The 27,494-nt window shown below is 45.9% G+C and overlaps 1 protein-coding gene and 1 long non-coding RNA gene across 8 annotated transcripts in view; one reads left to right on the plus strand and one right to left on the minus strand.

Moving 5' to 3' along the window:
- Positions 1-294: 294 nt before the first annotated feature.
- Positions 295-27,494, plus strand: part of PLS3 (plastin 3) — a 50,479-nt gene continuing 23,279 nt past the window's right edge. For 2 of the 6 annotated variants that reach the window (XM_042027453.1, XM_042027496.1), the window contains exon 1: positions 19,247-19,331. The gene's annotated coding sequence lies outside the window, so the exon portion shown is untranslated. Of the gene's footprint in view, positions 376-1,035; positions 1,290-6,763; positions 6,871-19,246; positions 19,332-20,399; positions 20,483-27,494 lie in introns of those variants that run through there. The other 4 variants (XM_042027471.1, XM_042027462.1, XM_042027490.1 and 1 more) reach the window with 4 other exon arrangements.
- LOC121664296 lies at positions 16,346-19,184 on the minus strand. 2 transcript variants are annotated; one of them, XR_006015951.1, is made up of 4 exons: positions 19,005-19,184; positions 18,444-18,583; positions 17,749-17,988; positions 16,346-17,428 (listed from the first exon to the last, which is right to left on the minus strand). It is a non-coding gene; the product is annotated as an uncharacterized LOC121664296 (long non-coding RNA). The 2 variants fall into 2 exon arrangements; XR_006015944.1 differs by lacking the exon at positions 16,346-17,428 and having other exon boundaries at positions 17,653-17,988.

Consider the following 27,494-nt stretch of genomic DNA (forward strand, 5'->3'; position numbering starts at 1 on the left):
CTGCTTGGAGGAGAGTTGCACACAGAAGAATGAGGGATGCTTGCCGAGCAGGAGTGAGGCATGCGCGGGACTGGGGATACACGCAGGGCATGGGGATGAATACATGCAGGACAAGAGGGATGCAGGCAGAGAACAGCGGGGAAGACAGCACGGCAGGGCAGCCCGACGGCGGCAGGGACGAGGACGGGGCGTGCCCTGGCTGGAGCCTCAGCTCTGCTCTGCCCTGAGTGACTCCGCGGCCGCCCATTCGCAGCGCGGAGCACCGTGATGTGCGGGCGGGCGACCCAATGGGGCCGGGCTGGCGGGGCCGGGGCGCGCCGAGCGCGGGCAGCGGGCGGGGCTGGCGTGGCGGGACTGCTCGGAACGGTGCGGACGGTGAGTGCTCCCGGGGTTCCTTCAGCGCGGCTCCAACTCGGGGAAAGTTGCAGGCGCTCGCCCCGCCGCTGGACGTGCGCCAGAGCATCCCGGGCGCGGCGGCGGCGGCGGCGGCGGCAGCGGGGGAGGCGCCGACCAGCCCCGGCGGCTCCGCGGGGCCCGGCCCGGCCCTCGCTGCCACCCGGCTCCGCTGCCGACCAGGCGTGTCTCCGGGGGATGCTGGGGCAGTGGGGCGGCGGGGCGGGCGCAGAGCCCGGCGCGCGTGGGTGCCCGGCAGGACGCGGGGGACTTGTCCGTCGGGCGCGCTCCTGCCGCCGCTCCTAGCTCCCCGCGGCGATGAAAAGGCACTTCTCCGATTCATCCCCCTGGAAAACTTCACCCCCGGGCTGAGCCGGGGCGGGCCTGGCGCAGGGGATGCGCTGCGCGCGGCCGCCGCCGGGGCTCGGCGCTGGGATGGAGCCCCGGCGGCGGCAGACTTGGGGCTTTGTGCGAGTTGGTAGAAGCAGAACCCGGCCGAGGGGCGGGGAAGTGCTTCTTCCCGCTGTGGGTTCCCGCAGAGCGGCACTGAAAAGGGGTTCGGTTTGCATTTCACTTTTCTCTTTTGTGCAGGATAGCATTCCCAAGGCAGAGAGTGTGAGGAAATGGGAGCGACTTCTCATCTAATTGAAGCGAGGTGAAATGAAGTCGTGTGACAGCTGTGTGGGTTTATTTTTATACATCTCTAATTTGGACCGGGAGAGGAAGTGTCACCCTACTCTCCTTAACAATGGCTTCTTGTTGGGAGCCTGGGAAGGGAAAGAGAAGAGCAGGCAATTTTTCAGGATTTAAACCTTCAGACTTTTCCTTTGCTGGGGCACCCCGATGCTGGCTGGAAGTATTCTAATGGATAACATCAAGTCCCAGTGCTCACAGAGGTAACAACTCTGCAGGCATGACTGTGCTCCAGTTGTAAGTTTTTATCTAAGTAGAAATAGTGGTGAAATATGTGGATGGGAACTGACCTCCAGTTAATGGTTTCTTGGGACAGGCTGCATGTGCCTGCTCTGTAAGAGCATCTGTACCTTCAAGCAGGGCATCACTTGGACTTACTGATTTCTTTTCAGGAGAGCTGCTGGTATAGATCTGAACAAATGCCACTGAATCAGCCTTTGAGGTTGTTATTGCTGTTACACAATTTCAGTGGAATGTGAGAGCTGGGTTTCCTGGTTTTGATAAATCTGTAGAAGCGACTATAAAAGATAATAGGTATCTCAAGTAAATTGCTTTTGCATGAGAACTTGGAGCCATTGTTCAACCAGTAACACTTGTGACTTCTCCAGTGAGGCTGGTAACCTGAGAAGCAAAACTCCTTAATGCTGGGAGACTTGCTCAAAGTAACTTTAAAGACAACAGCTGGAACCTGGATATAAAGAGGGAATAGTAACCGAGATCAGTATGTGCTAGTGCTGTGCATAGTGATGTATAGAAATTCAAGCTGTTTCGAAAAGAAACCCTGTGCAAAGGGGGAGCTGCTGGTGGTTTGCAAGTGGAGAGCAGTGATTCAGGGGGATTACTGGACACGAGGCAAGTCCCCTGGGTGCAATATTCTGCAGCTGATTTTTGTCCTGGGGGTGTTTGATGGCCTTATGTGGGGTGTATGCATGCAGAGACTTTAAATTCCAGATCTCTTTGTTTGCATCTAAATAACTCTTTAAAAAAAGTAAGAAAATAATTTGTTAAGGGAAACCTTTTCCAAACACTGCTGTTATCACACCCTGTTTATCTTGCCAATGGTTTAACAATTTGAGGATGTTGTTTGGTTGTAACCAAGCTCCTCTGAAGGAATTTTTTGCTTGTGAAAGATGAATTGCTCATTCTTTGTCTGAGTTAAGAGATGTGATTATTAAACTCAGTCATTCAGTGCTAGATATAAAGAATTGTGTTTAATCAGGGTCTTTGTTCTCTTATGAATTTTAATCTGATGAAGTTTCCCCTTCCATAAAATATGCAAACATCTCCCTAGATTAAGAATGCCCCAAACTCCAGAAACCTATTTACCATTTTTGGCTAGATGAGCTTTACAGCAGACAGGGCTCTGGGGACTGATGACTTCGTTAGATATTTGGATAAATGCAGAGGAAGCCTTCCCCTGGGGCTTCCTTACTGACTTCTCTGCTCCGGGTTTCAGGTGTTGTGAGATTCAGCTGGTGAGTGAAGGAATTGCAGCCTTGTTAAATGAATTTGTCCTTAATCCACTCATGCGGGGTCTTCTAGTAACTCTTTCCTGTGTTAACTTGGCTTTCTAGTGCAGTGACTTAAATGGCTTTAGAGAAGCGGAAATACAGCAGTTCTGACTTGAGGGAAGCAAAGGAGAGTGCTTGCTGCTCAGTGATTGATTGGAAGGGATGTTACGGACAGTTAATTCAGTAGTTGTGCTTAAGCAGCTGCTGGTGATCAGAGTGATCTGTGTGCCTTGTGAACGGCTTTATCTGCACTTTTTGTGTAGTTAAACTGCAAGTGCTCCACTTGGAGCTTCAGTATAGTAGTTGCATTTATGACAACGTAAAACATAGTGCATGGGAGAAGATAAATACTTCTCTTTTACATGATTGGCAGTAAGTTTAGGGAGGGTGTGCCCCTGATAGATACTGTAATGCACTTCCTTATCTAAGTAGATGATGTGATCAGTGGCTCATTTCACACCTGAAATTGTCTTGCTGCTGATATTTTAGGAGGTAATTTATTTGGTGATGTGTCCCAGCACACAGATAATGTTCTTGGTGATCCATTTTACACAGCATTAAATAATAGGTGGCGAAACACAAAGGGGCTGTGTTTTCAGCAGAGCCAAAGAGCAGTAAGTTCTGCTTTATATCAGTATGAGCTATTTCTTGTTTGTGGTTGGGATTTGTTTTTTAAGTTACAATATTTTGCATCTCTTTGCTTCATAAAATGCTGACAGATGTGGATTGGAATTCTCTGGGGACATTTGTCCCTCTTTAGAAACAGGCCTGTTAGCTTGATTTTCTTGCATGTGAATTGCCTGTGGCAAAGGAGGTGATGGAAAAGCAGCATCAAGCCTGCTTGCATTATTCCAGCACAGATTTTGTACAGATCCATCAGTGCTACAAAGCACAGTCCCGGCTCTCTAATAGTGTTCACAAGGGCAGCTCTTGACCTGCCATGTTCGGAGGCAGTTTAACCCTGTGCAGGTATATGGTGGTGATTCCGATCACAAAGAGAGTGGAAAGCAAAGGTGGGGAAGGAAGGACGGAGATGGCAGCTGCTACAGTGTTGCTGTGCAGTTTGCAGAGGGTTGGACAGGTGAAATTGATGCAGCTGCTACTTGGTTTTTATCTGTGTACCACCAAGTAGCACTAAGCAGCAAAAGAAACATCGTTTAAGTTGATGTTTTGTTCAGGCTTTGAATATTACTCTGCCTCCAGATATATTAGAGCAGTAATTCAGCATAAAAAAAGCAGATTCTCATCTCTCCAGGCCAGATGTTTAAACATGTGACTGACAAGCTATCAACCTGCCTGGTGCAATAACAGATATTAATTGTTAGCTTTCTTTTAAGTTTCTTGTCAAATTTGGAATAGCCACAACATGAGATGTTAATATTTATCAACCAGTTACTGGCCTTTGCATGCTCAGCACTTTTTGAAGTAAGTACTAGTGTGCATTTAGTAATCTGTGTATCTTTTTGGACATTGACCTCATGAAAGTTATTAGAGTTGCTAATTATATCGAAAAAGCCAAATGTGAATCCAGAAACTCCTGCCAGCAGATGTGTGAAAGGTGGATACTGAATTTTAAAAGTTTACCAAATAGCCTTAATGCATATGCAAAGCAAAACATTCCTGAATATCTTTTCTTTTCAAGCATGTTGCAAAACTGAGACCAACTCTTTTAAAGAGGGTGATGCAAAGTTGAATTAAACCAGTATTTGTTGGGTTACTGTAACAAATGTCACAACATCACCTATCCCTGGTCCCGAAGCCCCTTGATAGGCATCTGTTGACATCTTTGCACATACATTCCTGTTGGGAATTGGATTATTGCACAAGTAGCAGTGGTTGTGTTTGTGGTGGGTAGTAAAGTCTTAGCAGAGCTCTGCCTGCAGCACTGCTGGTAGGGGAGGACTTGAAAGGATCATTTGTCTTCTGACCATCCGAGAGAGTTGCTCAGACTCTTATCCAGAATCAGCTGTCCCTGCTTGCACCATTAAAGCCCTTTTCCACCCCAGAGGTACCTGCTGTCTTGCTGCTGGTGAATAAGTAGGTGGGAAGTATGAAAACTGAAAGCAGTTGGGTGATGGTCCAATATCTGGGCCCTGGGTGCTGTGACTGGGAGCAATCATGCTCAGTGGGCATCCTGGAGGTCCTCTGAGCAGCAGCAGCTCAGCTGACAGTGACTGGGCTGCTGTAATCCCTTTCAGCCATGTGACTGCTGGTCATGAATGAACTACTGTTGTGTCCCCTGCTCTGTACACAGGGGTTTGGGTGTTCCTATGGGTGTACTGTCTCTCTTGGATTTAGTAAATTAAAAACGTATATCTCCAGTGTGGTCTGTGCAGGGAGTAGGTATGAGGTGGGTGATGTTTAGACACCGCAGCATTAGTTCAGCTTCAGTCTCAGCAGCTGCCCACTTTGTGCTCTTCAATGCTGAAGTTGTAGGTGATGGGTCAAGCCTGTCCTGTCCTTGCTAGTGTTTCCTGCCCTGGATGTCTTTCCTGTTTCTAGGTCAAGTTTCTCTGAAGTGGAGACTTGAATAACGCCTTTCCATGTGTTGTGAGATTCACTTGGAGCACTGCAGAATGGTCTGTGAAAAGTCTTCTGGTTTGTGCAGATACTTCCCAAGTGAAGGATTTCACTCAGATTTCCTCTACTTTACCTGGGGGGCATTGTCACATTGTGCCATCAGCATGGGGGCAGGGGATCCTGGCTGTCAGAAGTCCTCCTTCCTCATCTCATTGTGCTGCAACCCCCAGCCCACCCCATCTGCACTGGCAAATGGCACTGGCACACCTGGGATGGGTGTGCTGTGACGTTGGGGACATGCTGCCTGGGGAGGGTGATGGAGGCCCACTCTTTTAACTGTTGACTGAAGACATGATTTGATTACAGCCAAAAGATGGGACTTGTGTGTTTGTGGCTGCAGAGCTCAATGTGGGCAGCAGGCACTGCATTTGAGATTTCAGGTATATGATGTGTTCCTGGGTCATCTGCCAGCCATGTAAAGAGCAGCCTGTACCAGCTGAGCAAGTAAATGTGGTGAATTGATGGAGCTGAAGACAGAAGTCCCCACCTAATAGGTGGAGAGTGGGGTGGGAGGAGAACACATGCACATCTGCACTCTGCTAGTGCCACCACTGCTAGTGTTTGATCTGGAGGTGGTGGCATTGGAGGTGATAGAGCTCTTCCCTGCAGTGGGCACATCTGACATCAGTGCTGACCCACAGGTGCCCTGTCAGCAGGACTGTTTGCTTGGCTCTTCTACCCTCTCCCAGCAGTTCTGTTCCCATCAGGGGTGTGGACCTCCGTGGGCAGGGTGCTGAGCTGTGGTGGCCGGCCAGTCCACTCAGTTACTGTGGCATCCACTGGTCTTCTGGGAATCTATATGTTGGCTTTGTTTTGGTAATAGATTAAAAATACCAAGAATGATAAGCAAGTCTTGTCTGGCCTGCTTGGAAGAATTATATCACGTGTGCTCCTCTAACAGCTAGGGTTCCTGTCTGGGTTTGTGGGTTCATGCCTGGGCTACTTAAAAGCTAGTTTTGCCGTGGGTTTGTGAGTGGCATGGTGATGAAAAGGGAGCTTCTGTGCCCCCAGGAGAGTTTCTATCAGCAGAAATAGAGCTATCCACAGTCATTCTTTGCCTTTTGTTTGTTTTGCCAGCTGATTCCTGTTAGTTTATCTCTACCTTTCAGCAGCTGAGCCATGAGGGTGACCACTGCCCATGAAATGCAGTATCTTTGGCAGGTGGGCTGCTTGCTTTAGGTCCCCTTCTTTGTGTTCCCCTGTGCTGACTGGTCTGCACTCTCCAACACCCTGTGCTGCTGGGCAATCTGCACATTCCTGGGGGCAGATTGACGACTCCTTCAACATCCAGGCCGTCCCCATGGGCTACGGTGGTCTGTCCACTACTAACATTTGAGAATTAGTATGGAAGTAATAAAATAATTATTGATTTGACATGCATCTGAGGATGTGGGGAGCAGGATAATTGTCTGAAATGGGAAGCTCTGGTTAGGACTGCTGCTGATTGCTCATGTCAATCCATATGGGCCATATGCTTCTAAGCAGTCTCCTTGTCTCATTTCCTTCTCTGAAATGCTTACAGCTGTTTTTCCTGCCTCTTCAGTAGGTTTTTTGTTCCTGTAGAAGGAGTGACAGCTCACAGATGCTGCTGGGAGTCCCAACTGAATAGCTGGGAAGACAGACTATTACTGTGATCTTCAAGAGAAGATAAAGTGTAGTGTCTCTGCAGGAGGCCTAATTACTGATGTTTTAAGTAAGCTTTTTTGGTTTTTTTTCTGTTTAAAGCTGACTATAGACTTTACTGTCTCATTCACAGTTTCCTTATCACATACTGCCCTTAGTGGAGGAAGTGAGAGAGCAGGTCGTTGATGAGGTCACTTGTGTTGAACAAGGAAGGACAAAGTGAAGTTGTCGATAGTCATGTGTTAAGGTGTTCAGCATCCAGTTTTGCTGCTATGCTTATAATGTTTGGGTTAGATTTCATAGTGTTGCTTAATGTTGGCTTTTTTTTCTAAAGAAGTCTGTGACCAAAGTGATAGCAGTGCTTGAGGTTCATCACTGCTGGTCCTCCGCTTATCCCAATGTACCATCTCTTCATCTTGCCCTTTCTGCATTCTGCCAAGAGAAGTAATTGCAGACTTCTGTAGTTGGGTTAATGATCCAGCCCTGGCCAGGTGAAGAAGGATCTCTAGAGATGCTGATGCCTATGCAAGTGTTTCACAGTTTATGGATGAGTGGTAAAGGGATACCTGAAGACAGTGAGAAAAGCTATCTGTACCTGCTTTTAGACAAATGACCTGTGCACTGCAAGGAACATGGGGCTAATGTGGGAAAGTAAATGGCTGTGTTGAGTTGGCTTGAATGCCAAGTTAAGACAGGGTTTGTAACAAATAAAACTTGGTGGTATGTTACGTCTGAGGTCTGTGGGATCTTGGGTTTGTTTAGGTGCTGAGAGTACAAAAAATCTCTGCTTTAAGTGGATTGGTTGCCTGTTGACCATAAGCCCTAAATAAACAAAACTTCCCTTCTTTTCCAGTCCTCTACTTTGCCTTTTTTTGCAGTCCCAACTGCACAAAAGAGTGAGCTGTCCCAACAGATTTTGTACTGGTGTCTGAAATAGGAAACCTTGTATGGGATCCTGGTGGTATGTCCATGGCTGGTGACTGTTTTCCTGCCTCATTCTCCCAAGGGTCTCACTGCTGTGCAAGGACCCACGGATTGGCTTTTCCTCTTGTAAAGATATACTGGGGCTGTACTCTCCTCAGCCCATGTTATAAATTATAAACTCTGTGGGAAATGGAAAATAGAGTAATTCTCATTTGTGTTCTTTTAGATCCCTGTTCTTTAGACCAAAATACACATGATAAGTCTGGCCCTTCCCTCTATTCACTTTTCATAGCCTCCTTTGTTTTTAATTTATATATCTTTTTATTCCTCCCATCCCCAAAATAGAATAGACATCAGCCTGCAAGCAAAGATTGCCAGGCATTGGTCTTGTGGGTTATAGTGGCTTTTTGGCCTGGTTGGAGACTGAGCCCCACCCTACATAGGCTTGGATTAAAAATAGTCTTCCTTTTAATCAGGCTGAAAACTGTACACAACACATCTGTGTCTTGGTTTCTGGGGTATTGGCAGCCACAGGAAGCCCTTCAGCTATGAAATACCTCAGAAAATCTGTTTGCTGCTAATTAATCCAAAAGTGCTAAGGTGACCACTGTTGGAAAGCTGTAGACCCAGATGTCTGACTGCCAGCTATGTAGTTGTCATAGATGTTGATCAAAGTTTTAGCTGTGCTTCTTGAAGGACCTGAAAAAATTGAAAACTCTAGTACACAGCCTATGCATTAGGCTGCCACTGTAAGAATGTCTAAGCTCAGGTGCTGCAGGAACATCCAGTGGCCAGGAGACTGCTCCTGCCCCACAGCCTCCAGCTCAGTCCTGTCTGTCCAGGACTGAACTGCACACTCCTCCCTCTTCATATAAAACAGAAAAAAAACATTGAGGGCAAGAGGCTGACTGGTATCTGGTGTGGCGATTTCATTCCCCCACTTCCTATTGGAAAAGCCAAGCCTCAAACCCAGCCTTCTCAGGCAAGTCTGAGTGGTTTGCCATGAGATAGCAGAGGGAAGATCTGAGTGTCTCCTTGCCCTGGGCATCTGTTCTCTGCCTTATGAACCTCAAGTGTTGACTTCTTTTGTTGTTTCATTTGTTTTCCACTGTCCTTGGCCATGCTTGGTGAGGCAGCAAGTCATTTTACAGGATGGTAGGAAACGCTGCTGGCAGGCTCCGGCCCACTCTGTGGGGAAAGGCAGGATGCGGCTGACCTAGGATCTGGAAACAGGTGGTGCTGCCTGGTAATTCCTTCATCTTAGCCACAGCCTTTTTGGTTGTTTAGGGCAGGGGTGGGAGTAAATGAGCAGGGGAGTGTGATGGGAGGAGGGCAGAAAGACTGCCCAGTGCCTGTTCCATGGCTGTTTATGAATAGCATGCTCTGTGGGCCTGGTTTACGTGACCTTGGTGATCAAAGGTCTTTCTGTAATGGGAGAAAATGCTGCCTTCTCTTCAGTTTTTGTAGACTCTGCCTTGGCCTGTTCTGTTTCTGGTAATTCTATTCTATTCTAGAATAGAAAAAACATCAAAATGTTGTATTGTCTCATAAAACTTTTGTAAACAGTCATGAAACTGTCTGTAGAAGGACACTAGAAGGATTTTATTTCCCCCAAAGCCTAGGGATGAGCTTTCAGCCTCTGTCTAACTCAGTTGCATGTTTTTTACTTTGAGAGTCAAGGGGCTATTTATTCATATCTCAAATTCTTGAAGTGGAAAAACTGACTCCTACAGTTATGTCTTTACTACAGACTTTTTTTTTTTTTTTTGGCTAGAGGAAACTGATTTTTTTTCTTGAAAAAAATGCTAGCCAGGCTGTTTTTAAAAATTGTATAAATACAGGAACTTACACAAAGCAAAGTGAGCTGCTGCCCACTGCAGGGTCAGGTCAAGACAAGGAAAAACCTGCAAAACACCAACTTGGCGAAAAGCATGAAGAAGAAAATCTGATAATCTGGTAGATGAGACAGGCTGAGTAACATCAGAAATGCTGCTGGCTGGTGTCAGTGTTTCCCATACAAGGTGCAGAATGGGACTGTGGCTCAGAGATATGCTGTAGGTAATCCTGCCCCTGGCCTATGCCCTGTTAGTGCAGCTTCTGCTGTAGTTGTGTGTGCTAGAACTGCTTCTTCTGCCTTGTGTCCAAATGATGGGGAGACTATCTTGCAAGGGGATTGCAGAGTTCTGGGGACACCCTCTTAGATTGCTACTGAAGTGGTTGTCTCATTGAGGTGGTGGGAAAGGAAGCTTTAGAAAAATCCCCTTCGTTTTCTCTTGTTTTTTTTTCCTGAAGGTCAACATATGAAAAGTATTTCTATAATAGAAAGCAAATAGGAAGGTGTGTGATTCTGCATTATATCTATGTGGTTTATTTTCTGCCAATATATTAGTGATTAAATTAGAGGCTCTCCAGAGCTGAATGCACAAGATGTTTGAAATTCAGGTTGAAGACCTTGGATAACAAAAGCTTGTATCCTGTTTGGGTTAGATGGAAGGTGATGTGCAGTGGGTTGTTCCTGAAACAAGTTCGCACAGTCACCTGTGTGCCATTTCTGTGTTCTTCCTTGCCTGTTGTGTTATCTGAAAACTATAGCTGAAGTCCTTTTTTCCTATGTGCGCATTCCCTCAAAGTACCTTTTTTTGATCAGATTTGGGTTTTTTTTTAATGTTTGTACTGATCTTTGCCTCAGTGATGTTGCTGGTGCATGTGGTACTGTCCCAGCCCTGGAGGTAGGAGCCCACGTACCAGGACTTCTGCTCCATGGATTCTGCTCAAAATAACAAGGGAAGGGGGGTTGCTGATCTGCCTCTTCCACTCTCTCTTGTGTACTACAAGGTAGAAGTGTCTTGCTCTACTTTCACAAACAGTAGGACTGAACTTGTTGCCTTTGACTCTGCTCTGCTGGGAAGGTCAGTAACTGGATGAGGTCCCATGGGTTTTCAGAGTCTCTGTCTCTGTTTTTGGGGAAGATCTTGGTGCAGCCCCTCTCGGCAGATGAAACTGCTGGGCAAGGACCTAAGTTCTCAGTTTGTCTGGTGCAGTGCTAACCAAGTGGAAACTTGAATTCAAGCTACCTATCCCTGTAATTGGCACTCATATTTTGTGAAGCAGTGCTTCAGCTGGGTCTGAAAGATCATGAATTCTGGTCCTTGTTTATGCTGCCATTGCAATGTTGTGCTCCCTTCTGCTAATCTGCCAGGAAAGGTCTGTGGAGTGTTGTTTGGGTGTGGAACAGGGCTGTGGTTTTGAGATTCCAGGATGCTTAGTCTTGTCCCAGGGACAGGCTTGAATGCTCTCCTGCCTTGGAGCCTCTGCAGCAAGATGTTAGTGAGCAGGCTGATATTCCAGCCCATCTCTGTTTTCCTTGGGCTAAACCAGTGTGTGCCTTCTGCTATAACTGTTGAGCAACTGCAGTGCTGTGGTGGTATATACACATATATATTCTGCTATAAATCCTGTAATTAAACATTTCCTTGACCCAGCATAGAACAAGGTGCTTGTCTCCATCTGGTCACAGAAATAAAGGAAGTGAGTTCCAAAACAATATTGCAATTAAGCTGTTTTTTCCTGAATTTTGCACAAAATGTTTTGTCTCCAAGAATGGATTGTGAGGACTTCATTTTAGGGAATACATAGGGTGTTGTGGGTGTATATAAAGTTACCGTGTTGTGATTGGTATTGGGCAGGCTTTCAGGGAGAAAGTTGGCCCTTGCTTTTAAGAACTGTTTCTGAGCTAGCAACATTCTAAAGGTCCGTAGAGAACAAATGGAAATACATTTACAAAAGTATTCATGTTTCTCAGTGCTCCTGGTAATAATAAGCAAGTTTCTGAATCCTCACTTAGATAGAATTCACCTTTCCATAAGGAGAGAGGGGAAACCAGGCCTACTGAAAACATTTTGAATAAGCAGCCTTAATGTCTGACCTAAACTTTAGCCTGTTCCTTTCTGCACTGTTTGGCTGAGGTTGGGACTAAGCTTTCTTTGGGGACATGGATAGGAGGTTCCTGTGCAGTCCTGGTCCTGCCCTTCTTTTGCCCACCCCTTTGTAATGTTCTCTTTGATCTAATTTCCAGCTGGGCTCTTGCCACTGTATTATATAAACCAAATGCTCTAGCAAAGGCAGCATAGTCAGACTTCTTGTTGAAAACTTGAAAAACTGACATTGCTTCTGCCCAGCTAAGAAGCTCCCAGAAGTCACTGTAGCTGTGCTGGATGGATGGTTAATGGCAGTACCCAGCCTACATTAGTTAGAGCCCTCACTTATGGCAACAACTTTTATTCCTCCCTCCCCTTCCCCCCCCTCTCTAAGTAGTATATACACTTTTTATGAGTTATATAGGATTGTTTTAGTTGGTCCTGTTGCTTCCTGTGTTCTGAAGATCTGTATAAAAAGAGTTGTGAAAGTCATGAAATGGAGTGAGATTCTGCCCTGTACAGTCCTTGAAACCTGCTGTTACACAAGAGCCTTTACAACCAGTACCAGTCAATGATTCACTTTAGCAATTAAAGTTCTGTGCATTGGTTTGATATCAACTTGGCACATAGCAAGGCATTGCACTTTCTTTAGTGCATTGCCCTTTCATGTGTAACACACATAACTGATACTCTTGCTCAGCATTTGAACCTCTTTGGTGTAATCCATGTTGAACCTTGTGGTGTCCTTGCTCCCAGCTATTGATCTACCTCTTCTGCCTGAGCTCCAAAGTTGCTTCATGCCTTCTATCAAATACCATGCCTTGTTTGGCTTTATGTAGGATCTGTAGATGTTTGGGTTTTAGTTTTGTTTTGTTTAATTTCTAGGATGAGGGTTTCTTTAATACTAATTCATAAAGCATTAAACTCAACAGCAACAACAGACTAGAGACTATATGAAATCTGTCAAAGACTGGCTTCACAGCACAGAGATCAGTCTGCTACTAGTAGCTGTTTTTTATGGTCTGGAAAATGTGAGATGACTTACTAATGAGCATTGTAATGAGCTGTGTGGTGAAGATGGTGCTCAAGGGACCTAAAGGCTATGGGCAACAACTTACAGTGTATGTGTGAGTGGTAATCCAGCTCAACCCCACCTTTCTACATATTTGAAAAGAGTGCAGTAGTTGTGGGAGTCCCTGGAATTACCCTGTCCAGCAGGTCCATCCGGTCTCCCAACAGGAGACTTTCTGTTGGGGACTGAGATAAAAAGAGCAGTTGGAGGAAAGCCCACAAGCTTCCCTTGCACGAGCTAAATACCAGAAAAAGCTTCAATGTCCCTTGAGATGAGATTTTGGACTAGTTCAACACAGATGAACTTGTAGGCCCCCTTGCACAATATGATGAACCATGTGCCTCTGGCAGGATGTCCAGATGAGATACCAGCCTCTTCCTGGAGATTCTCGCTGGCTGGGCTGGGTGTGTGTGCTGCTGCCCAGGCTGGTCAGTACCTGAAACCTTTCTGATAGTGGGAGCTCACCTGCAGGTGTAGATGGGTTGTGTGGGACTGAGGAGCCACCCAGTGGCAATCTTCCCACAGCCTCCCACCTGGCCAGGAGTGGGTGGAGCAAACTGGTCTGCACAGTGGTCAACAGTTGGCCAAATGTCCATTTGGTGGCCGGAGCAGGCTGTGACTGCAGAGGTGTAATCTCTTCTTGCGTATAGGTGGAAGGTATTAAGCAGTTCCTGACCTCTGGTTCTGCATAATTGCCAGTCTTGCTACAGTCCACAGATCTATTTTTCAAACCACATCTTTTTTACTGTTGTAATCTTATTTTGAAGATTACCCCAATTTTATTAGTAATCTAGTAGGGTGCTTCTGTAGGCAAGTCCCTGGTGGTGTTTGGCATTAGAGAGCTCTTGTTTTCAGTTGACTAAAAAAAAGTTGAAATGAGGTGCAGTGCTTGGCTTTGGTGGCAGTATTTATGTTTTAGTATTTAGAAAGTGAATCTTCCCAGGGGAGAAATCTGGCTCAAGTAGCTGAAAACTTTACACAGGTGTTGCTGCTGCTCAGGCTGCAGAGTATTTATCACTGACAGAAAGTTAAAAGGCTTATGACAGACTTGTATGAAAATACGAACCTCTTCTGAACAAATCTGTACTCCTGTAATTTGCATTGTGCAACCGTTTGCATTAAGATTGGGTATTTTTTGGTGCTTCTTAAAACTTTTGTGTATGTCAAAAGATCTTAGTTCAAAGAACTACATTCCTATTAAATGGCAGCTTTTCCATATTAATACATTCCATGAGGATGCAGTCCACGTGAATGCTGTATACTTCTCAATTGTAGATGTGTCTAAACAGAATGTTGCCAGAAAATGGATCAGAACGGTTTCCTTGTTCAGAAATATTGTGTGAACAGTCACTTGCGTTCTGCAATAGTGCAGTTCTAGTGTAAAATGCTATTGCCTTGAGTAGGGACTGAAGGTGGATAGTCATCTAGAGCATGTTCTCCAAAAGAGCAGAGGATTGCCTAAGTCATGTCAAGGACAGACTTGGGTAATAGACAGAGCTGGCAGTAGAAATGAAAGATGAAAACGTGTGTTTGTGCCTCCCAAGACCCTCCTACCAGACCTCCTGCCACTCTTTCTCCAGCGGCCTGGTCTGTGGCGTGGCTGAGCTGGTTCTAACTGGGGCGCTGTGCTAACAGTGGGCACTCTGCACTGCTTCATCTTCCTTGTGCTTGTGTCCATTTGACCTCTCAAATGTCCATTTGACCAGCCAGGATGGTGGGGGACTGAAATGCTGAGGAGAAGGAAAGGGACAGGATGGCCTTTGGATATCAGCCCTACCTGGGTGCAGTTTTACTGTGTCGGGTCAGTTCTTCTTCCCATGTTTCAGTAACAGTCATTAGCCTTCATCTGATGCTGTTGTAATCACCCAAAGTGTTTTCTTTGGGGTGTGATTGTTGCAAAGTGCACTTCGTGGTTGGTTAGGTGAAGCTGCAAAACTGGCTTAAAAATATTCTCTATTCCAAGTTCCTTCCAATGGCTTCTCCTTTGGCTCAGAGGTGTAGCAGAAAGGATGGGAAAGTGCCTCAGGACTGGTGGTGCCTTGCTCAGGCCTGCAGGACTGGCCAGAGCAAATCCCAAAGGCACTGCAGACCCCTGAAGTGTTTTCAGTGCTGGCTTCTGCCCTGGGAAGTGCAGCTCATCCGGCAATTGCAGCTCATCTGGCAACTGCTTTTCCAGTGGATGTGCAAAAGGGTTTCCAGGTAATCTCTAATTTCGCTCTTCCTTTACAAAAACACCCCATCCAACCCTAGACTCCCCATGGCCCATGATCTCAAGAGAATAACTTGTTCACTTTTTTCCCACTTATCCTGTCTCCACACCCACCTTTTTTGTCTTTTGAATTTAATAAAGTGGGTGACTCAGTACTAAATATAAAGCCTACTGCTTCTGGCATCATCTGCCTCTGGCTCATTTCCTGGAGCTGACATCAGTTGAAGTCTCCTGATTTCCTTATGAAATAGCAAGACATGAAATATCCTTTGTGCGGTGTTCTGGGCATACTTGTGGACTTCTTTGGTGACTGCATGGCTCCCGGATCTAAGCTGGTTAATTGCTAAGATGAGCACTGGTGAAGAACAGGGTAAATCGGGTGAGTCCTCAGATCTGTTTTGCACTGCAAAATCATACTCAAGTTTGCAGCCATTTTTAAAATAAAGGCCAACTTTCAATCCCTCCTGCATATGCAGGGTTTTTATTAAATAAGTGTGAGCCCAGCTAATGTCTTGCTTTCTTCCAGATGAAAGGCTTGCTGACAGATCAGCTCAGGAAGCTTTTAAGGGGGAAATCTAGCAAAGATGGACCTGTTTTTTCTTTAAAAAGACTGTGATAAACTGAGGAGTTAAGGTCAAATGCTTGTCCCTCAGTTGTCACATCTTTCCATAGCTGTTTACATTGATGGGATGTACACTGCCATTGGTTGGCACTGAGGGAGAAAGCCAAAAGTGCATAAACCCTCAATTTGTATCAAAAAGTACAGGTGAGAGTCCTTCTATCTGTTCATAATTTCATTTAAATCCTTATATTTAAAAGAGAATGTGGACAGAACTGGAGGAGGGGAACATCTTGCACATGGTAAATGGTCACTGATGTCAGTCCAAAATGGGGTGGTGGCTGGCCACTCAGCTTAGCCCTCTAAAGCCCTGACTCGTAGAGCATGGTGTTCTTTCTCTAGTGAAGTAGACTGTTTAAGTTACCTGGTTTTCTCTTTCAGTTAGGTATTCTTTTGAACCTCTCCTTCTTCTCTCTTCCGTTTTTTTGGGGGTTTTTTTGGTTTTTTTTCTTTTTTTGTTTGTTTGTTTGTTTTTTTGTAAGGAGAGGGGATATTCCTGAAAACACTTGATTTGCAGCACTAGAGCAGGCAGAGGCAGGAGACTGAGCCACCTTTGCTACTCCTGATGGCTCGCCAAGGTCTGCTGATGCTCTGTTGGCTCTGGGATCCCCCAAGGTTGCTGTGGTCCAGCCCTCTGGCCATGGAGGTTTCTCTAGCATGGGGATGCTGAAGTGGACCAGCATGTCATATACCCCCATGGCTGGTTGACAGTAGACCTGGCTGTATCCCAGCAAACAGATATTTTAGGCAGGAGCTAGAAGTGCCCACAGTTAAAACCCATCCCAAAAATCACTAGGACAGTTGTAGCATGCCCAGGAACTTGTTCATCACCATGGATTTTATCAGTTATTTTAAACAACTTCCAACATTAGCATGGTATCTCTTGGCATTAGTGAGGAAAATACTACTTCTGGAGTGGGCAGGAAAACTTGGTGTCCAGAAGCAGATGGTTGTCCTCTTCTGGACTCACTGGGGAGAGCAGTGGGGCTGCACAGCCTGCCGTAGCCAAAGGCCAGGCCAGCACACTGGATGAGCTCCCTTCCTCCCCCAGAACTTTGCCAAAGGGTCTGTTCTTGAGGGTTTGTAGTGAAAGATGACTCCTGAATTTACCCTCTCTGCTCCCTTGTCACCTGGAAGGCAGCAGCTGCTGCTCCCACAGGCATCACTGAATACCTTCTGGAGAGCAAATATGCATTAGTGGCTTCCCAGTGAAACTTGGCAGCTGGAGCTTTGGAGGAGATGTGTCCCCTTGTGCAATGATGTGCTAGAGGAATCCTACCAGTGCTGGAAGTTCTCCTTGTGCATAAACCTACATCACAGTGTGCCATGCAGGGGAGTGGATGTGTCACCTGAGCACCTCAGGCACCTTCTTCTTCCCTAAAAGGATTTCTTAAAGCGGGAAGAAGAGGAAAATACACTGGTATACTGGCTCTACCAAAACATTCCTATTTTGGAAGAGAGTGGGGAGTGGTGTGTGACCAGGTGTGTCGAGGAAGTGGGCTGGGAGTGCCCAGGGAACTCGTTTGCTGCATGCTGTTGCCACACCCTGGTGTGATGAGTCTCGGGACATGATGTGGAGATGAGTAGTGCTGGCACTGCCGTGGTGCTATTTTAGGTTTGACTGTAATTGCAGGTTGGACCGCCAGGACTGGATTTTGAGTATTCAGAGAGCAAAGTGCTCTTAAAGCTCTGGAAAAACTGGCTATCTCTGATCCTTTGCAAATGTGGAAGATGGGTATTTCACGTGCACTGTGTGTGAATTGAACTCCTTGTGGTGGAGCCACTGAGGACCTGTGTTACCTGGTGACAGGGGGTAGGGATGTCATTTCCTTGTCAGTCAGAGGGAATGGTTATACCTGGTAGCCCTGTAGGATGCTTTACACTTACCTGAAAAAAGAAAAGTGAGTAAGGAGAGGGCTGAAGACCCATGGGCTTTTAGGCATCTGCCTCTGCAGTGCCAATCTGCCACCTGCACACCTGCAGGTGCTGCTTTGCTGTTCCAGCAACACAGATGACAGAGACAAGGAGAGGAGGCTTTTCTTTTCCCCCCTCAAAAGCAGACATTGCTTGTGCAATGGCTCTGCCACTGATGAAAAGTCACAACCTAGTTTGGGAGCTGGGCTCTGGCATGCTCTCCCCAGGACCTGTCAAGCCCCGAAGCCTCACTAACCCTTAAAGGATAAATTTATGCTGTGCAGTATACTCACATGTAGGACAGCAAGTGGAGACACTAAACTTCATGAGATGAGTTTCTTCATTTTTGTTGCATGTTTGCCCCAAGACTTCACAGGTTCGATGAAGTCCCTGGTTTTGGTCAGAGCAGCCAGTTGGGCTTCCTGTACCCAGAGGCTGATGGGATGCTGAGGCCGGTTGCTGGTGCAAGTCAGAGCAGAATCTCGCTCTTCCGTAAAACCTGTCTGATGTGCACTCAGCCTGGTCTCTGTGGACTGCAGAAGTGTTTTTTCAATCCAGCTTCATTCCTTTTAAGTTGCAGCTGCAGTTCTGGGCATAAAACCCTCTATTTTGGTTTCCATGATGTTAACCATCTTAAGGAAGCTGGCAGGCTATGGGTTTGGGGTTAGGTTTTTTGTTTTGTTTTGTTTTTTGGGGTGTGTTTTATACCTCTTTTGGAACTTCACAGTTGGAAGCTAAATTTTTAGGTGATATCCAAGAAATGGTACCAGGCAGTGACTCACTTTCCTGGCTGATGTAATTTTTAAAGAGAAACAACAAAAAAACCACCCAGTGACCATATTGACCATAATTTTTAGAACAGTCATGAGTTCGTCAAATTTTTCACTAATTCAAATATTGTGTTTATTAGTAAATGGCATCTTTTCCTTTTAGCTATGGGAATGCTCAAACATTATGGACTTAACAAGAACACAAATTTCTGACATACCTGATTGTAGTCTGGAAAGCCCACTTAACCTTTCTGGTGATTGATTCTGCTCCTGTGCATTGCATCAGCAGCACACAGTACATGATGTTTCTGTTGCTTGTGTCTTCCTGGCTGGCAGCAGATATCTGTCCCTGTTTCATCTAGAACAGACAGGGATTAATTACTGAGGTAATGCAATATATTACAGTATGGGCCAGTTCTGAACTCTGTATTTAATTTAATCTAATCTATTCAGACCACTTTTTTGGTTTTTTCCATTTTTGAGGAACTATGAGGTGAAATAGCAGGCAGTATCCTCCTTCAGTGCAGACTGAGGCCAAATAGGTCTGGATCCTTAGTGTTCTCTGAGCTTCCGGTTGTTTCAAAGACATCCATAAAATAAGTACATAAAGCCAAATACAAGCAACTGCGTTGCTGTTTGACTGGACACGGTGAGAACTAGCAAAGAGAAATGCATTCCTTTTAAAGAGTAAAGAGCAGTAGAGGGTTGTTTTGGTTTTTTTTGCTTTGTTTTGGGTTTGTGTTTTGTTTTTTATTAAGGAAAAAAAATAGTTTGCTTACCTAAAAGCTCTGTATCTCACTGCTTCCTGTTCCCAAGTGCCAGACAACAAAAGAACAAGAGCTGGTTGTTGGGGAGAATCCCCTCTGGGTGCTTCATGCTCACGGGATGCTCGGGCCGTCCGGCGCTGGCCGCTGTAGCGCGTCTCTTCGCGACATGACCACATTCCCTCTGCGGCTCTCGGGGAAGCGACCTCCCATCGCTGGGCGGGGAGGGAGGAAGGAATGCTGGCTGCCCAGCTCAGGGCTCGGGGCGTGGGAGACGCTTCAACGCTGGGGCCGGGCGAGGGAGCGATTCGCCTTCCCTGGGAGGAGAGAGGAGGAGGACAGGTAAGGAAGGCTGAGGAAGGGTGTCTCGGGACGGGCTGGCATGTGGGTGCTGCCCGGCGGTGCGGATGCAGGCACATGCCAGAGATTGTCCTGCAACGACTTGTTTTGCTTTTCTCTGCAAAATGTCTTGTGATTGCTACTGCTGTAGTAGATAGACGAAAACAGCTGAGGGCAGAACGAATTTCAAGTTTTGATGTGTCTAAGTTTGGAATTTATCAGTGCACTTGAAGCGTGCAAACAGCGGCAGCGAGGGCTGCCACCGACTGTGCATCACCGACGGTTTAATGTTTCAGGCGAGGGCTGAGGGTGTGTCTTCCCAGAACGCTGGGGCACAGTCATTCCATCTCAGTCTGCAGCAGGCTTTTACAAAGCAAAACTGCTTAAACTTGCATGTTAAAGTGTTAAATATTTAAACCTCTGCCTTGCAGAAGGTGCGAGGAGCTCAGAGTGCTTTTGGGAAATGGCTGTAGGCTGCTGGCTGTGGCGGCTCCTGAACTTTTTGGCGTCTTTCACCTGGAGAGGTTGGGCTCTGAATGCTGCCTTGCTATTCCAGCTGGAATGGCATGAGGCATTACAGGCTGGCAGGATTTAGTTTTCTAACTAACAGAGGAGTTTATCTTGCTTGCTGTGGTTTCTGGCTATACCTGATGCTGGAAGCCAATGTAGACTCTCTAAATACTTTAGTAGTTGCTACTAGTTTGAAACACGTGCATACCAGTACTTTTAAGTATTGAACTGAAGTGCTGAATTTTTTGTGCTAAAAACTCAACTTGTCTGCAAACCGATAGAACACTTCTAGTATAGCTTCTTCATGTACCTAATTTTGTTTGTACTGCATGTATTGCTCTGAGGTTTTGCTTAGTTGTTTTGTTAAACAGATAATATACTGGTTCTTAGCCAAAAGGCTGAGAAGAGATATTTTACCCTGCATTTATTCTACAAAGCATGTCTCTAAAGAATGATTTCTACAGCTGGAGGACTCTCACACCCTCCTGAAATTCAAAGTAGTGATGAGGTTGCATGCTGTTTACAGTGCATATGTCTCTTTAACCACAACATCTGTCCTAGGGGCATTGAGCACTGGCTGAGCTGTGAAACGGAGGGAGAACGAGGAAGAGGAGGCAAAGCTGCTTGAAGGGACCTAACGAGAAGTTAGTGCTCGGTTCCAGGAGTTCTGGATGCATTTTCCTAACCTTGATGCTGGATGCATTTACCTAACCTTGAAACATGCTGATTAGAGTGCGTTTTGTGGACATTATTAATGCTTATCCAAAATCCAAGACTCGTGAAGTAGAGAGCTTGCCTGATCCTGAATTGGCGACTGCTGCCTTTGGCTGCCTATTGCTCCTCCCCATATTAAGTTAAATTATAGAGAAGTGTGGGGAACACCCTGCAGTTAGACTAAATGTGATTTCACTGTCATTGCAACCTCCTGGGAGGCAAAGCCAGCAGCTTTCCTTCACTTCTAGCCATTTCACATTAATTTTTGAGATTAATGTTTCTGATTTTGCTAAGAGTAGATGGGATCTATACCATCCATTCTATAGTAAATAAGTGTTGAATTTACAGAGTTTTTTCCTACTTCATGAGCCACTAGGACAGCTGTGCAGTGACACTGATTTATTGCAGTCTAATGTTGCTTTCTTGCTCTGAAACAAATTATTTTGACTTCTTTCCCTTTTTCACAAGTGCTTTCTAAACAAGATTACAGATAGCAGGGGAAGAATGGAAAAGGGTTTTTCTTTTATCAGTAGCTTTTTCTAGTTAGAGATCTGTTACTGAAATTCCTCTGGTTTAAGACACTTTTGAAACATAATTACAACATGCAGAGTATGGTTTGTAGTTTCTAGTGTTTTGTTTCTTATTTAAGAAAACATTAATTGACACATTTCTCTGAGTGCTTATCATCTGAGCAGCCAGAATTTCAGCCTTGGCTGTGCTCTTTCTGGACAGCTCTATTTACCTTCAACTGATAAAATAGTTTGCAAACTGCTTGACCACAGCTGTACCTTCTAAAAGGTTGCACAGAACCCACCCTCCCAAATTTAATAGCTGAAACTCCCTATTGTCCAGCTTGCCAGGAATCAGCACCATCATGCCGGGTATTTGGCTTGCAGGAGCTTGTTTGCTGGTGTTGAATAAGCAGTGACTGTACTGTGATTTAATTTAGGGATCTGGTTGATCCCCCCCGCCCCGGGTGGGAGGGAAGTTTAACAGACTGAGTAATGCTTCTTGCTTTATCGTGGCACACTGGATATCACTCCCTTTACCTGCCAAAGGTGCTACCTGGGAGCAGAGCTGGAGGTACTGGGGGATGGAGAGGGTTCTGGGCTGTGTGGGCTTTGCAGGACTTTATCCAGCTGTTCCTGAACCAGGGTGCAGGCTCAGGTCTGCAGCTCACCTTGTAAGGAACTGGGCTCCTTTGGGGCTGGATATTTGGAAATCAAGAGACATATGCTTAAAGCATGTTGAGGGTAACCTGCAGGTCTCAGCAAGCAGGTCCCAATTGCTTCTGGGGAAGAAAGTTTGCACTGATTCAGCCTTGTGAACCTCATTCCTCCTTGCTTACGCTGGCAGGGAGCCCACTGTCTTTTACACTGTTGCTCTGAGAGTCTCCTCATAAAATGAGGGATGCTGAGTTTTTGCAGTGGATGGTAAAAGATAAGTACTTTCTTGAAGGCGTTTATGGTTAAGGTACAGAATAAGCAGAAGGAAGTGTTAAGGCTGCTCTTTTTTTAGGGAGCTATGCAAGAATAAGAATTACTATCAACGTAAGAATTTCCTGAGAGGCTTGCATGACTTTTCTGTGCCTGAGCCAGGAATTTAAATGAAGCCTTCTGAGTTTCAGTCCATTAGCTGACCCCTGACCTCAGCCCTCCTCTCGTTTACCTTCTTGCACTTAAGTTTAAATAATCTCTGAGTCTTATTTGCTTTTGTGAGTTCCAGGCAGATGAGCGTTCAGCTCTTCCTTTCCTGTGAAGTCTTGAAAGGATCACCTGTTCCATGTTGTACTAGCTAGGTAATGAGAATATTGCTGTTCTGTTTCCACTGATATGAACAAACTATTTCAAAAGTTAGTTAAACCAATCTAGTGGGTTATGATTTCAAATGTTTTTTAACCTTGGAGTAGCTGCTCTACTAAAACTGGAGGTGTGTCAAAATGCAACACTTAGTAGGAGTATTTCTCAAAGAGGCTTTTAAGGTTCATTGGTGCCTTGAGCAGTATTTTATCTGTTTTCTGCTGTGCCCTGTAGATGATAAGTACTCTGTAGATATGTGTAATAGATTTTGAGCAAGGTCTGTGTGCTGTAGCTGTGAGCCTGCAGCATGATGGGGGTGTGTGAGTGCAGTTGGTCTCCTCTGTGACGATCCATCCAATCCACTTGGCCCTGGTCTTCCATGACAGGAGCCTTCAAAGAGTGTAAGGTCTGCAGAAAGCTTTTAGTGCTTCTCCCTTCCATTTGAGTCCCAAAACAGTTTTATGTTTCTGTTGGTTCAGCCTTCTTCTCATAGATGCTGGGACATGAGAGTAACCAAGCATCCATCCACTCTGTTCCAGGGTTGCATATCACCCCATAATGTGCATCAGAGGCAGCTCTGGCTCAGAGGATGGTGATGTATTGGCGGAAATTTCACTGAGGACTGGGGAAGCTTTATTTTTCCCTTCCATGGGCAATTGGAATGGAAGCATTTGTGTTCTTCTGACTTGTGCTTCCTTCCAGCCTCTGGGCAATTTGGTATCATGTGGCCAAGCATCCTCAACTGCTTGTTCTCTGTCTCTTTTCTCTATCTGTGAGACAGAGGGTTTGTATACTTGAATCCCTGTGAACTTCTGTTCATATCCTGAGCTTTCAGTATTCTGGATGCTGCCCTGGAGGACGTGGCTCTCCTGGGCTTTTATCAAGGGGCTGATTCCTATTTGATGCTGTGGGCAGGTTTGATGCTGATTTTGGGTTTTCTCTGGATGCTGGCTACAGCTCAGTTCTGTGTCAGGGTTCTGATCATTATCCAGGCTTCACTGCACCCAAAAGAGCTTCCTTGGCTGTGCAGGACTGTCAAAGGCATGTAAATTGGCTGATGGGTCAGCAGTTGTTTTTACTAAGGATTTAAGATGATTGAAGCTAGTGAATCTGGTTCTGTCATGAAGGGAGAGAAAACACTTTGGCCAGCATGCAAAAGGGGAAGGATCAGGTTGTCCAGGCTGTCAGTGGATGTTGGGGTAATGGTTAAAGTCTGAGCAGAAGGCATAGGAATGCTAAATTGCTGCATTTGTTCCCATACTGTTGGAGTGGCCCTGCCTTCTCTGCAGCCCAGATCTCTGCTGGGCATCTACCCAAGTGCTGCTTAGAAAAATAGCTGGCATCACTCCATGCAGGTCTTGCTAGGAGAAATTGAGCTTCTAACCTGGATTTGCTGGAGGAACATACTTGTCCAGAGGTGAATACCCCACTGAGACATGCCTCCAAATCTGAAGACAACCTCTGGCAAGCTAAGAGCAGTGACTAACTCCAGCATGTGTGTCTGCTCCTGATGGATTTGGCAGACTTTTCCCTTGCAGCAGTGGTGAGTTGTGCAACAACTGGAGCAAAGTTTCACAGTCCACTCCCAAGTGAACATAAGCATAGCAGGGAACTTGCCTCTCCCAGCATGACAGTTTCAGGAGTCTGAAAGAATATAAAGCAGAACCTGCTGATGGGACTTTTGCTGGTTTAGAGGTGCTTCAGAAACAGCAGCTAGAGGTAATCTCAATATGGAATTGGGATGAAGTGATGTGAAGGGTGCCTGTGCAGTGGGAATCCCTATCTGCGGTCCTGTGTCCTTTCCCTGTGATGCCATTGGTAGGCTACACAGCCATCATGGATCAGTCAAAGAGTATACCGTGTGTAAGGGCAGTAGCTTGAGGGAGCTGGAGAACTGGGTCGTGTAAGGTGGTCAATTCAAATAGCCAGGCAAGCTTAAAATAATTCAGAATTAAAACTTAATTTATGTAGTTGGCCTTGGCCTGTTGAGGTGAGCTTTTTGGTGCTTTGCATGGCCAAGAGAAGCTGGATTAAGATTGAAATAAAGCTGCATTTGGGTAATGGCTTTGCAGGTGTTAGAGTACAGTGGTGTTCAATAGTCAAAGCATTGCAGACCTTGAGAGCAGAGCTGTAGATTCATTGTGGTTGAACCTATTGTGTGTGGGGCTGGGAAAACTTCACTGAAGGGGAGATCCACAGATGAGAGACACTACTCAGCCAAATCTGGCACCACAAAGCAATACCTGCTCAAAGCATTGTGTGCCCCTTTCTTCCTGAGGCAGGGGAAACAGCTCCCTGAGTGGATAGGAACCCCACAGTGTTTGTGTGCACAAGAACCACGATTGTGCAAAGAGCAATACCAAATTGATTTCAGAATCTGCAGTAGCAGCATCATGCTGATGCTAAGGGGTTAGACACCAACATGGTGCAACCTCTCTGGTTGGGGTAGCATCTCCTAATCACTGCTCTTACCAGGATGACATCTATCACCAAAGTGTGGTGAAGGTCTGGTTTCAGCCAGTGCCTCTGACCAATGGCTGTCTGGAAGGTAATTGCCAATTAAAAGATTATGTGCTTCTGTCAGCTTGGTGTTTGCTAATAACCACATGCAAGGTGTGGGTGCTGTCTTGTAGGAATTTGATGAGCAAAACACTGTGATGAACATTTGATGAGAACACAAACTGATTATGAGCAGGAGAGGATGGATTTTATGGATAGGTTTTAATTTACAGGCCATCAGTCCCTAAACTTTCCTGTCTCCCTCCAAAGCATTGGAAACTATTTACCTCAGGGGACTCATCAGACCAAGTCTGTCACCATAAACTTTCATGTCCTCCTGTCACCATCAGGTTTGGCAAAGTTGTCTGTAAAAACTCAAAGGCTTTGCTTGGACTGGACCAGTAAAAGCAGCTATCAGAGCTGATGATGGAGATGGAAGTGGATGTATTTGTGCCCTCTCCTGCCTGCAAACATTTCCAAAAGCAGCATGAGCATAGGCCTGTGCCTGTGGAGGAGGGTTCCTGCAGTGTCAAGAGATCTCTGCAGCATCCTCTGTAGCTTCTTAGTCACCTGGGAAGGGATGCAAAGAAAAGGTACGCTTATATCCCTTGCCAGTGACTCTTGCCTCACTATCCTGAGGGTGGTTGCTCTGGGCTGTTGCAGCATCTCTGGAGCTTGCAGAGCCCTTTTGGGATGGTCACAATGCTGCTGTCCCCTTTCAGAAGGGGCTGGGGAGGATGAAGAGGGGAGTGCATGCAGCCACCCCACTCTTCAATGCAGCTGTTGGCAGGGACCAGCCCTGCCTTCGAAACAGGGAGGAAAAGGAGGATTAGGTGAGCCACAGGAAGCCTGAGGGCTGGATCCTTTGTCAGCTGAATCACTGGGTTTCCTCCAAACTGGCCAGGCAGCTGCATCAGTGCCCAAGCCTGAGGGCTCTGGCACTTGCTGTGGGTTGTGAGGGGACTGAGTGCCTGGCTGTCCCATTGCTTATTCCTAAAGATATGTGCTGGGTTAGTGGTCACAGATATGTGGAGTTTGAGTATTTTTAATTAGCTAATGCTTAACTGACTTGCTTTCTGATGTCAGGAGCTTTTGTCATGAGAAGAGAGCAAAACCACAGGTTCCTCGGAAATGGGGAATACATACGGAGTGAGTCACTGCTCCGGACTAGGTCTAGCTTACTTGTGTTGGATTTTTTTTTAAATAGGACATATTAATACCTTTTTGTTGACACTTTAATGTATCTCTGCATTGGTCTGTTTGAGTAAACAAGTTGATATTGTTAATCAGTCATTGTAGAGATATTAAAGTAAGGCAGGCCTGGAAGGGATGAAGCACTCAGTTTTCAGAGTAACACAGAGCTGCTAAGAAAGTAAATTCTTCCATTTGGATCAGCAGCAAATTCCAGCTGTTTCTGTTGGAAATGTTCAAGTGGCTGTGAGGAAATATTTGGTTGTTATGTGCTTTCAAATTTGAATTAATCTGCCAATTTTCAAGACGTACAGATATCCCCCCTTCATCAGTTTTCTACCAATCCTCTGTGTAGGATGCAGCTTCCAGGTCTTCCCCTCTTGGAGAAGAGTCTTGAGAACATTTTTCTCTGTGCTTGAGTGTTTTTAAGTTGCTGTCTGGGCAGTTAATCCACCCAAATATCCTGGTTAGCTTCTGGCACTTGTGCTGGAAGTGCTGAGTGCCTCAGCAGGGACATCCCTCCAGTGACAGCCCCTGCAGTGGCCTGTCCCCAGGTGGCTCACAGCTGTCAAAACACACTCTGGGACAGCTTTTCTTAACCTGCCCCTATTGCAGTTCTGCAAATAAACTAACTCTGGTTCAGTGACTGCAGTGTGTTTAGAACCTGTAAAATTTGTTTGCACAGGAGCTTTATACAGCCTTTCTCCGGGAAGGAGTTGATATTCCAAAACCTGACATGTACTTAAAGCAGCTCTGATCTGTATCACAGGTAAAGTCTTCAGAGGAACAGGCTGCACTGTCTGCCAGCCATGCTCTTCTACGTAGGTGCCTTTGTGCATCCATGTGTTACAGAGCTGCCCTTGCTTTTCTTCTGTGGGGTGAGGGATGAAGACAGGATGAGGGATCTGGAGCAGGGATTGCTTCCTTGTACACTTTATCTGTGCATTTACTAACGGGCTGTCAGCCACCAGACTAAAACTCTGCTGTTGTTCTCTTTTTGTCCCTCTAAAATGGTTGTTTAAATGTGAGCCATTCCCTGGCTGTCATACCCTGGTGGAGTCTTTCTTGCAGCAGGAGTGAGCGTGACATGGTCAAGCATGAGCAGCGTGGTGTGTCCCCACAGGGCTTGGAGTGAGGCAGCTGATGTGTGATCCCTGTGCCAGTGTGATAAAAGGGCCTTTTATGTCCCACAAGACAAAGCCTCTTGTTTAAAAATGCAACTGAATGAAAAACATGATTCTGAATGCCTCAGACTCAGCTACTAAAAGCAAACAAACATAAAAACTCCCACATAACAAAAAAAAAAGAAAAGCTCCCCTGCCTTCCAGCCCAGTGTGTCAATGATGGTGTAATACCTCTTCATTGAAGAAAAGCTCTGTAAATTGCTTTGGGAGCTTAACTTTGTGGCCCACTAACCTTTCCATAGACTGTTTTAACATCCTTTCCCCTTCCC

Source organism: Corvus kubaryi, unplaced genomic scaffold (assembly GCF_017639235.1).
Source record: "Corvus kubaryi isolate FWS band 111438036 unplaced genomic scaffold, C.kubaryi_AGA036_p1.0 130, whole genome shotgun sequence".
Lineage (NCBI taxonomy): Eukaryota > Metazoa > Chordata > Aves > Passeriformes > Corvidae > Corvus > Corvus kubaryi.